This window comes from Rhinoderma darwinii, chromosome 6, assembly GCF_050947455.1.
Source record: "Rhinoderma darwinii isolate aRhiDar2 chromosome 6, aRhiDar2.hap1, whole genome shotgun sequence".
Classification (NCBI taxonomy): domain Eukaryota; kingdom Metazoa; phylum Chordata; class Amphibia; order Anura; family Rhinodermatidae; genus Rhinoderma; species Rhinoderma darwinii.
The window spans coordinates 122,845,010-122,855,722 of NC_134692.1; positions in this window are offsets into that span (position 1 = coordinate 122,845,010).

Genomic DNA, 10,713 nt, shown 5'->3' on the forward strand with positions numbered 1-10,713 from the left:
GCTGTATGTATGTGCATCTCATCAAATCATTATTTCACTCCATATTCTATCAACAATATCAAACAAAGTCCAATTATGAGATTATATTTATTTATTTATTTGAATTTTGTATCTCCCATCTTTTGATATCTCTGTGTCAGTGTTTATTTATTCCATCACATACCCATAATCTTGGTTAATATCTCGTTTACAAGATATTTCGTTTTTATGTCTTACATTTTATCTTTATAAATATCTCCCTTATGGGGTTTGTTTCCATTAATATGTCATTCATCTTATTTATATGTATTTCTATATTTTTTCTGGCCGATGTCAGTCACAATTTCATTTGTGTCAGTAGTAACTTTGGTACCACATACCATTACATAAAATAAATTCAAATCCCTATGTAAATGTATGAATTTGTTATCAGTTACGGCTCTCATTTGCCGACTTTACTATTCCGGTCAGTGAATTATATGTTTTTACATTCTTTTTTCATCATGTTATGTAGTATTTTCTCCATTTTGCATATTTATTGGTTTATGTTTTGTATATTGTATATAAATTTTTCTATTCCTCTGTTCTGATATATTTAACTTCGACTTATGACGCTCTGCAAGTGCTAAATATATGGACATTCCGGTTATATATTCATTTTCATTTAATTTTTTCTACCAGCAGTATATAACTTACATTTATATTTCATGTTAGTTTTCCTTCGGGTACATTAGCTATATTTAGTTTATATTTTATACATACCGTTTTATTGATCTAGTTTCCTGGATCCGCAATTACCATATTAGAGGGCGTTGTTACGTTCCAGGTACATCCTTCTACCTTTCCCACGATATATTTACCCCCACGCCTTGCAGTAGCTCATTCGTCTGAGCCATGATTAAGAGCACAGCCAGTGCTTGAAACGCGTAGGCTTCATTCTTTGCCATTCTACCAACTTGTTACCCTCCTGGTGTTTCCGTTACTTTGTGTCACTGTTCGTGGATTATTTTTCAATAAAGTGGGAACGCAGTTTTCCCTTATCTACACTATACATCGCTGGATCCTTTCTCTTCGTTGCTATTGTTACCTGCCGCGAGCCGTGGCGGCTGATCCGGGCGATACTTAACACAGGAGTGTGAAGCTGGTGAGCTGGAGGTTTCCTCCCTTTTCCTTTTTCCCTGCTACTACCATAGCAGGAGGAGGAGCTCTGTGCTAGAGGAGCAGGAGGAGGAGCTCTGTGCTAAAGGAGCAAGAGGAGGAGCTCTGTGCTAGAGGAGCAGGAGGAGGAGCTCTGTGTTAGAGAAGCAGGGTGAGGAGCTCTATGCTAGAGGAGCAGGAGGAGGAGCTCTGTGCTAGAGGAGCAGGAGGAGGAGCTCTGTGCTAGAGGAGCAGGAGCAGGAGCTCTGTGCTAGAGGAGCGGTAGGAGGAGCTCTGTGCTAGAGGAGCAGGAGGAGGAGCTCTGTGATAGAGGAGCAGACAAGAGAGGGAAGGGAGAGAGACTGCTGAGAAACTCATGAGAGCAGAGTATAAAGAGAAACTCATGAGAGGAAAGTATAAATAGAGACTGCAGATAAACTCATGAGAGGAAAGTATAAAGAGAGACTGCAGATAAACTCATGAGAAGAGAGTATAAAGAGAGACTGCAGAGAGACTCATGAGAGGAGAGTATAAAGAGAGACTGCAGAGAGACCCATGAGAGGAGAGTATAAAGAGAGACTGCAGAGAGACCCATGAGAGGAAAGTATAAAGAGAGACTACAGAGAAACTCATGAGAGGAAAGTATAAAGAGACACTGCAGAGAGACTCATGAGAGGAGAGTATAAAGAGAGACTGCAGAGAAACTCATGAGAGGAGAGTATAAAGAGAGACTGCAGAGAGACTCATGAGAGGAAAGTACTCTACTTTTGCTTAAAGCCTCACTTCTCAGGTTCTGAGAGCCAGCGGGTGGGTATAATTATGTCCCGGCTCCAGGAAGGGCCCCAAGATTGGGCCTTCTCCTTGGCTCCTGACGCCCCTGAACTTTCCTCCGTTGACCTTTTCTTTTCTGCTCTCGGACTCATTTATGACGAGACTGACAGGACTGCCTTTGCCGAGAGTCAGCTGGTGACCTTACATCAGGGTAAGAGACCTGTTGAGGAGTATTGTTCTGACTTTAGGAAGTGGTGCGTAGCTTCTCGGTGGAATGACCCTGCCTTAAGATGCCAGTTTAGGTTGGGTCTGTCGAACGCCCTGAAAGACCTGCTAGTTAGCTATCCCTCTTCTGACTCCCTAGACCAGGTTATGGCTTTAGCGGTACGACTTGACCGACGTCTCAGGGAACGACAACTTGAACATTTTTGTGTTTTCCCCTCTGACTCCCCCATGATGCCTCCCGAGGTCCCGTTGCTTCGCTCTTCCACGGAAGACTTGGAGGTACCTATGCAACTCGGGGCCTCCGTGTCTCCCCGACAACGTAGAGAGTTCCGCAGGAAGAATGGTCTCTGCTTCTATTGTGGGGATGACAAGCATCAAGTGAACACCTGTCCTAGGCGTAAGAATAAGCAGCCGGAAAACTTCCGCGCCTAAGTGTTCATCGGGGAGGTCACTTGGGCGCACAGGTATTTCCCGTAAATATGAAACGTAATACAATCTTGCTTCCCTTTCAGGTCTCTTTTGGTGGTAGGTCTGCTACCGGCAGTGCCTTCGTCGATTCAGGGTCTTCTGCTAATATCATGTCTGTGGAATTTGCTATGTCTCTAGCTATGCCTTTGATTGATTTGCCTAAACCTGTCCCGGTAGTGGGTATCGACTCCACTCCTCTTGCTAATGGTTATTTTACACAGCATACCTGTAAAGGATCTGCCAGGCACTGCTTCGGGGTTAACTCCCAGAATTAATCAGTCAACACCTGAGTGTACATCCCTGAGACAGACACCAGCTTTCTCCACTCAGGCTGGCAGGCTTAGGAGTGGGAGAGCCTATCGCAACCTGGCCAGACTCAGCTAGCTCCCGCCCTCGGTCTATTTAAGCCTGCTCTTCCTGTCCATCTGTGCTTGTGAATTCTTTCCTTGAGGTTTCCTGGCCCAGCTACAGCTCCTGCTACTTTTTGATCCTGCTCCATACAGACCCCGGCTTACCGACTACTCTTCTGCTTTTCGCTTTGTACCTCGCACTCTCCTGGCTTGACTCGGCTCGTTCACTACTCTGTTGCTCACGGTGTTTCCGCGAGCAACTGCCCATTTCCCTTGCTTGTATTCCCTTGTTTGTTTGTCGTGTTTGTCATGCACTTACTGAGCGCAGGGACCGCCGCCCAGTTGTACCCCGTCGCCTAGGGCGGGTCGTTGCAAGTAGGCAGGGACAGAGTGGCGGGTAGATTAGGGCTCACTTGTCCGTTTCCCTACCCCCCCCCCACCATTACAAATTCACAAGCCATATACCTAGTCTACCCTGGTCCCTGACACCAATAATGGAACCCCGTGAAACCCTGGCTCAGCAAATGCAGGGTCTCTCCCTACAGGTCCAGGCCCTGGCTCAGAGGGTCAACCAGCCTGATGCTACCTTGGTAGTTCCCCTCACCGCACCCCTTGAACCCCACCTCAAGTTGCCCGACCGGTTCTCAGGTGACCGGAGGGCTTTTCTCTCCTTTCGGGAGAGTTGTAGGCTTTACTTTCGCTTAAAGCCTCACTCCTCAGGTTCTGAGAGCCAGCGGGTGGGTATAATTATGTCCCGGCTCCAGGAAGGGCCCCAAGAGTGGGCCTTCTCCTTGGCTCCTGGCGCCCCTGAACTTTCCTCCGTTGATTGTTTCTTTTCTGCCCTCGGACTTATTTATGACGAGACTGACAGAACTGCCTTTGCCGAGAGTCAGCTGGTGACCTTACGTCAGGGTAAGAGACCTGTTGAGGAGTATTGCTCTGACTTTAGGAAGTGGTGCGTAGCTTCTCGGTGGAATGACCCTGCCTTAAGGTGCCAGTTTAGGTTGGGTCTGTCGAATGCCCTGAAAGACCTGCTAGTTAGTTATCCCTCTTCTGACTCCTTAGACCAGGTTATGGCTTTAGTGGTACGACTTGACCGACGTCTCAGGGAACGACAACGTGAACGTTTATGTGTTTTTTCCTCCGACTCCCCCATGATGCCTCCCGAAGTCCCGTTGCTTCGTTTCTCCCCTAAAGACTCAGAAATACCTATGCAACTCGGGGCCTCCGTGTCCCCTCAACAACGTAGAGAATTCCGCAGGAAGAATGGTCTCTGCTTCTACTGTGGGGATGTCAAGCATCAAGTAAACAACTGTCCCAAGCGTAAGAATGCTGTCAGAGAGCTCCCGCGTCTAAGTGATCATCGGGGAGGTCACTTGGGCGCACAGGTATTTCCCGTAAATATGAAACGTACTAAGATATTGCTTCCCTTTCAGGTCTCTTTTGGTGGTAGGTCTGCTACCGGCAGTGCCTTCGTGGATTCAGGGTCCTCTACTAATATCATGTCTGTGGAATTTGCTATGTCTCTCGCTATGCCTCTGATTGATTTGCCTAAACCTGTTCCGGTAGTGGGTATCGACTCCACTCCTCTTGCTAATGGTTATTTTACACAGCATACCCCTGTTTTTGAACTCCTTGTTGGCTCCATGCATTTGGAGCAATGCTCTGTACTATTGATGCAGGGATTATCGTACGATTTGGTTCTAGGTCTTCCCTGGTTGCAGTTGCATAATCCTACGTTTGACTGGAATACTGGGGAGCTAACCAAATGGGGTAATGAATGTTGTACGTCATGTTTTTCTGTTAATTCTATTTCTCCCCCTAAGGAGGTGAATACGCTACCCGAGTTTGTTCAGGACTTCGCTGATGTTTTCTCTAAAGAGGCCTCCGAAGTATTACCGCCTCATAGAGAATACGATTGCGCTATCGAATTGGTACCAGGAGCTAAGCTTCCTAAGGGTAGGATATTTAACCTTTCTTGTCCCGAACGTGAAGCCATGAGGGAGTATATCCAGGAATCCCTGGCCAAGGGTTACATTCGTCCCTCTTCTTCTCCGGTAGGTGCTGGCTTCTTCTTCGTAGGGAAGAAGGATGGGGGTCTTAGGCCATGCATTGACTACCGTGGCCTGAATAAGGTCACGGTAAGGAACCAGTATCCCCTTCCTTTGATTCCTGATCTCTTTAATCAGGTTCAGGGGGCCCAATGGTTCTCTAAATTGGACCTACGGGGGGCGTATAACCTTATTCGCATCAAAGAGGGGGATGAGTGGAAGACTGCGTTTAACACGCCCGAAGGCCATTTCGAATACCTCGTCATGCCCTTTGGGTTGTGCAATGCCCCTGCGGTCTTCCAGAACTTCATAAATGAGATTTTGAGAAATTACCTGGGGATATTTCTTGTAGTGTACCTTGATGACATATTGGTGTTTTCCAGGGACTGGTCCTCCCACATAGAGCATGTCAGGAAAGTGCTCCAGGTCCTTCGAGAAAACAAACTGTTTGCCAAAATCGAAAAATGTGTATTTGGGGTACAGGAGATACCATTTTTAGGTCAAATCCTCACTCCTCATGATTTCCGCATGGACCCTGCCAAGGTTCAGGCTGTGGCTGAATGGGTCCAACCTGCCTCCCTGAAAGCGCTACAGTGTTTTTTGGGGTTCGCTAACTATTACAGGAGATTTATTGCTAACTTCTCGGTCGTCGCTAAGCCTCTTACGGACCTCACTCGCAAGGGTGCTGATGTCCTCCATTGGCCCCCTGAGGCCGTCCAGGCTTTTGAGACCCTCAAGAAGTGCTTTATCTCGGCCCCCGTGCTGGTTCAGCCCAACCAAAGGGAGCCATTTATTGTGGAGGTTGACGCGTCCGAGGTGGGAGTGGGGGCCGTCTTGTCCCAGGGTACCAGCTCCCTCACCCATCTTCGCCCCTGTGCTTACTTTTCTAGGAAGTTTTCGCCCACGGAGTGTAACTATGATATTGGCAACCGCGAACTTTTAGCCATTAAATGGGCATTTGAAGAGTGGCGCCACTTCCTGGAGGGGGCTAGGCACCAGGTAACGGTCCTTACCGACCACAAGAATCTGGTTTTCCTAGAATCTGCCCGGAGGCTAAACCCGAGACAAGCTCGATGGGCGTTGTTTTTTACCAGATTCAATTTTTTGGTTACCTATAGGGCCGGGTCTAAAAATATTAAGGCGGATGCACTGTCGCGTAGCTTCATGGCCAGCCCTCCTTCGGAGGAAGATCCTGTTTGTATTTTGCCTCCAGGTATAGTCATTTCCTCTATCGAGTCCGATTTAGTCTCTGAAATTGCTGCTGATCAAGGTTCAGCTCCTGGGAACCTTCCTGAGAACAAGCTGTTTGTTCCCCTGCAATTCCGGCTAAGGGTACTTAGGGAAAATCACGACTCCGCACTATCTGGCCATCCAGGCATCCTGGGTACCAAACACCTCATTACCAGAAATTATTGGTGGCCTGGTTTGCCTAAAGACGTTAAGGCCTACGTCGCCGCCTGTGAGGTTTGTGCCAGGTCCAAGACTCCCAGGTCCCGACCAGCGGGCTTACTGCGTTCGTTGCCCATTCCCCAGAGACCTTGGACACATATCTCCATGGATTTTATCACCGATTTGCCTCCATCCCAAGGCAAGTCGGTGGTGTGGGTGGTGGTAGACCGCTTCAGTAAAATGAGCCACTTTGTGCCCCTCAAGAAACTACCCAACGCCAAGACGTTGGCTACCTTGTTTATCAAACACATCCTGCGTCTCCATGGGGTCCCCGTCAATATTGTTTCTGACAGAGGGGTACAATTTGTTTCATTGTTTTGGAGAGCCTTCTGTAATAAGTTGGGGATTGATCTGTCCTTCTCCTCTGCTTTCCATCCCGAAACCAATGGCCAAACGGAGAGGACTAATCAGTCTCTAGAACAATACTTAAGATGTTTTGTCTCTGACTGTCAATTTGATTGGGTTTCTTTCATTCCCCTCGCCGAATTTTCCCTTAATAACCGGGTCAGTAACTCGTCAGGGGTCTCTCCCTTTTTCTGTAATTTTGGGTTTAATCCACGGTTCTCCTCCGTTTCACCTGGTTGTTCCAACAATCCCGAGGTGGAGGTCGTTCATCGGGATCTGTGCACAGTCTGGGCCCAGGTTCAGAAGAACCTAGAGGCGTCCCAGAGCATACAGAAGGCTCAGGCCGATAGAAGACGTTCTGCTAACCCCCTGTTTGTGGTCGGGGATCTGGTGTGGTTGTCATCCAGGAACTTGCGTCTCAAGGTTCCGTCCAAAAAGTTTGCTCCCCGGTTTATTGGGCCGTATAAGGTCATTGAGGTCCTCAGTCCTGTCTCTTTCCGGCTGGAGTTACCCCCGTCTTTTCGTATACACAACGTGTTTCATGCCTCCCTCCTGAAACGCTGCTCCCCGTCCTTGGCCCCCTCGAGGAAACCTCCTGTTCCCGTCCTCACCCCTGAGGGGGTGGAATTTGAGGTGGCCAGGATCGTGGACAGCAAGATGGTCCAAGGCTCCCTCCAGTACCTGGTCCATTGGAGAGGATACGGGCCCGAGGAGAGGACTTGGGTACCCGCCCGGGATGTTCACGCTGGGGTATTGGTCAGGAGGTTCCACCTGCGTTTCCCCAGTAAGCCAGGTCCACTTAGAAAGGGTCCGGTGGCCCCTCATAAAAGGGGGGGTACTGTAAAGGATCTGCCAGGCACTGCTTCGGGGTTAACTCCCAGAATTAATCAGTCAACACCTGAGTGTACATCCCTGAGACAGACACCAGCTTTCTCCACTCAGGCTGGCAGGCTTAGGAGTGGGAGAGCCTATCGCAACCTGGCCAGACTCAGCTAGCTCCCGCCCTCGGTCTATTTAAGCCTGCTCTTCCTGTCCATCTGTGCTTGTGAATTCTTTCCTTGAGGTTTCCTGGCCCAGCTACAGCTCCTGCTACTTTTTGATCCTGCTCCATACAGACCCCGGCTTACCGACTACTCTTCTGCTTTTCGCTTTGTACCTCGCACTCTCCTGGCTTGACTCGGCTCGTTCACTACTCTGTTGCTCACGGTGTTTCCGCGAGCAACTGCCCATTTCCCTTGCTTGTATTCCCTTGTTTGTTTGTCGTGTTTGTCATGCACTTACTGAGCGCAGGGACCGCCGCCCAGTTGTACCCCGTCGCCTAGGGCGGGTCGTTGCAAGTAGGCAGGGACAGAGTGGCGGGTAGATTAGGGCTCACTTGTCCGTTTCCCTACCCCCCCCCACCATTACAATACCCCTGTTTTTGAACTCCTTGTTGGCTCCATGCATTTGGAGCAGTGCTCTGTACTGTTGATGCAGGGATTATCGTCCGATTTGGTTTTAGGCCTTCCCTGGTTGCAGTTGCATAATCCCACGTTTGACTGGAATACTGGGGAGCTTACCAAATGGGGTAATGAATGCTTGACGTCATGTTTTTCTGTTAATTCTATTTCTCACCCTGAGGAGGTGAACACGCTACCTGAGTTTGTTCAGGACTTTGCTGATGTTTTCTCTAAGGAGGCCTCCGAAGTGTTACCTCCTCATAGAGAATACGATTGCGCTATCGAATTGGTACCAGGAGCTAAGCTCCCTAAGGGTAGGATATTTAATCTTTCTTGTCCCGAACGTGAAGCCATGAGAGTGTATATCCAGGAATGCCTGACCAAGGGTTACATTCGCCCCTCTATTTCTCCGGTAGGTGCTGGCTTCTTCTTCGTAGGGAAGAAGGATGGTGGTCTTAGGCCATGCATTGACTACCGTAACTTGAATAAGGTCACTGTAAGGAACCAGTATCCCCTTCCTTTGATTCCTGATCTTTTTAATCAGGTTCAGGGGGCCCAATGGTTCTCTAAGTTTGATCTACGGGGGGCGTATAACCTTATCCGCATCAAAGAGGGGGATGAGTGGAAGACTGCGATTAACACGCCCGAAGGTCATTTCGAATACCTCGTCATGCCCTTTGGGTTGTGTAATGCTCCCGCGGTCTTCCAGAATTTCATAAATGAGATTTTAAGAGATTACCTGGGGGTATTTCTTGTAGTGTACCTTGATGACATTCTGGTGTTTTCCAAGGACTTGTCCTCCCACATTGAGCATGTCAGGAAGGTGCTCCAGGTCCTTCGGGAAAACAAACTGTTTGCGAAAACCGAAAAATGTGTGTTTGGGGTCCAGGAGATACCATTTTTGGGTCAAATCCTCACTCCTCATGAATTCCGCATGGACCCCGCCAAGGTCCAGGCTGTGGCAGGAATGGGTCCAACCTGCCTCCCTGAAGGCGTTACAGTGTTTCTTGGGGTTCGCTAATTATTACAGGAGATTTATTGCTAACTTCTCGGTCATCTCTAAGCCTCTTACGGACCTCACTCGCAAAGGTGCTGATCTCCTCCACTGGCCTCCTGAGGCTGTCCAGGCTTTTGAGGTCCTTAAGAAGTGCTTTATCTCGGCCCCGGTGTTGGTTCAGCCCAACCAAATGGAGCCATTTATTGTGGAGGTTGACGCATCCGAGGTGGGAGTGGGTGCTGTCTTGTCCCAGGGTACCAGGTCCCTCACCCATCATCGTCCCTGTGCCTACTTCTCCAGGAAGTTTTCGCCCACTGAGAGTAACTATGATATTGGCAACCGCGATCTCTTAGCCATTAAATGGGCATTTGAAGAGTGGCGCCACTTCCTGGAGGGGGCGAGGCACCAGGTAACGGTCCTTACCGACCACAAGAATCTGGTTTTCCTAGAATCTGCCCGGAGGCTAGACCCGAGACAAGCTCGATGGGCGCTATTTTTTACCAGATTCAACTTTTTGGTTATCTATAGGGCTGGGTCTAAAAATATTAAGGCCGATGCACTGTCCCGTAGCTTCATGGCCAGCCCTCCTTCGGAGGAAGATCCTGCTTGTATTTTGCCTCCTGGTATAATAATTTCTTCTATTGATTCTGATTTAGTCTCTGAAATTGCGGCTGATCAAGGTTCAGCTCCCGGGAACCTTCCTGAGGACAAGCTGTTTGTTCCCCTGCAATTCCGGCTAAGGGTACTTAGGGAAAATCATGACTCCGCACTATCTGGTCATCCAGGCGTCCTGGGTACCAAACACCTCATTGCCAGAAACTATTGGTGGCCTGGGTTGCCTAAAGACGTTAAGGCCTATGTCGCCGCTTGTGAGGTTTGTGCTAGGTCCAAGACTCCCAGGTCCCGATCAGCGGGCTTACTACGTTCTTTGCCCATTCCCCAGAGACCTTGGACCCATATCTTCATGGATTTTATCACCAATTTGCCTCCATCTCAAGGCAAGTCGGTGGTGTGGGTTGTAGTAGACCGCTTCAGTAAGATGTGCCACTTTGTGCCCCTCAAGAAACTACCCAATGCTAAAACGTTAGCTACCTTGTTTGTCAAACACATCCTGCGTCTCCATGGGGTCCCTGTCAATATTGTTTCGGACAGAGGGGTACAATTTGTTTCATTGTTTTGGAGAGCCTTCTGTAAAAAGTTGGAGATTGATCTGAGCTTCTCCTCTGCCTTCCATCCTGAAACTAATGGCCAAACTGAGAGGACTAATCAGTCTCTAGAACAATATTTAAGGTGTTTTATCTCTGACTGTCAATATGATTGGGTCTCATTCATTCCCCTCGCCGAATTTTCCCTTAATAACCGGGTCAGTAACTCGTCAGGGGTCTCCCCCTTTTTCTGTAATTTTGTGTTTAAGCCACGGTTCTCCTCCGTTTCACCTGGTAGTTCCAACAATCCCGAGGTAGAGGTCGTTCATCGGGAACTGTGCACAGTCTGGGCCCAGG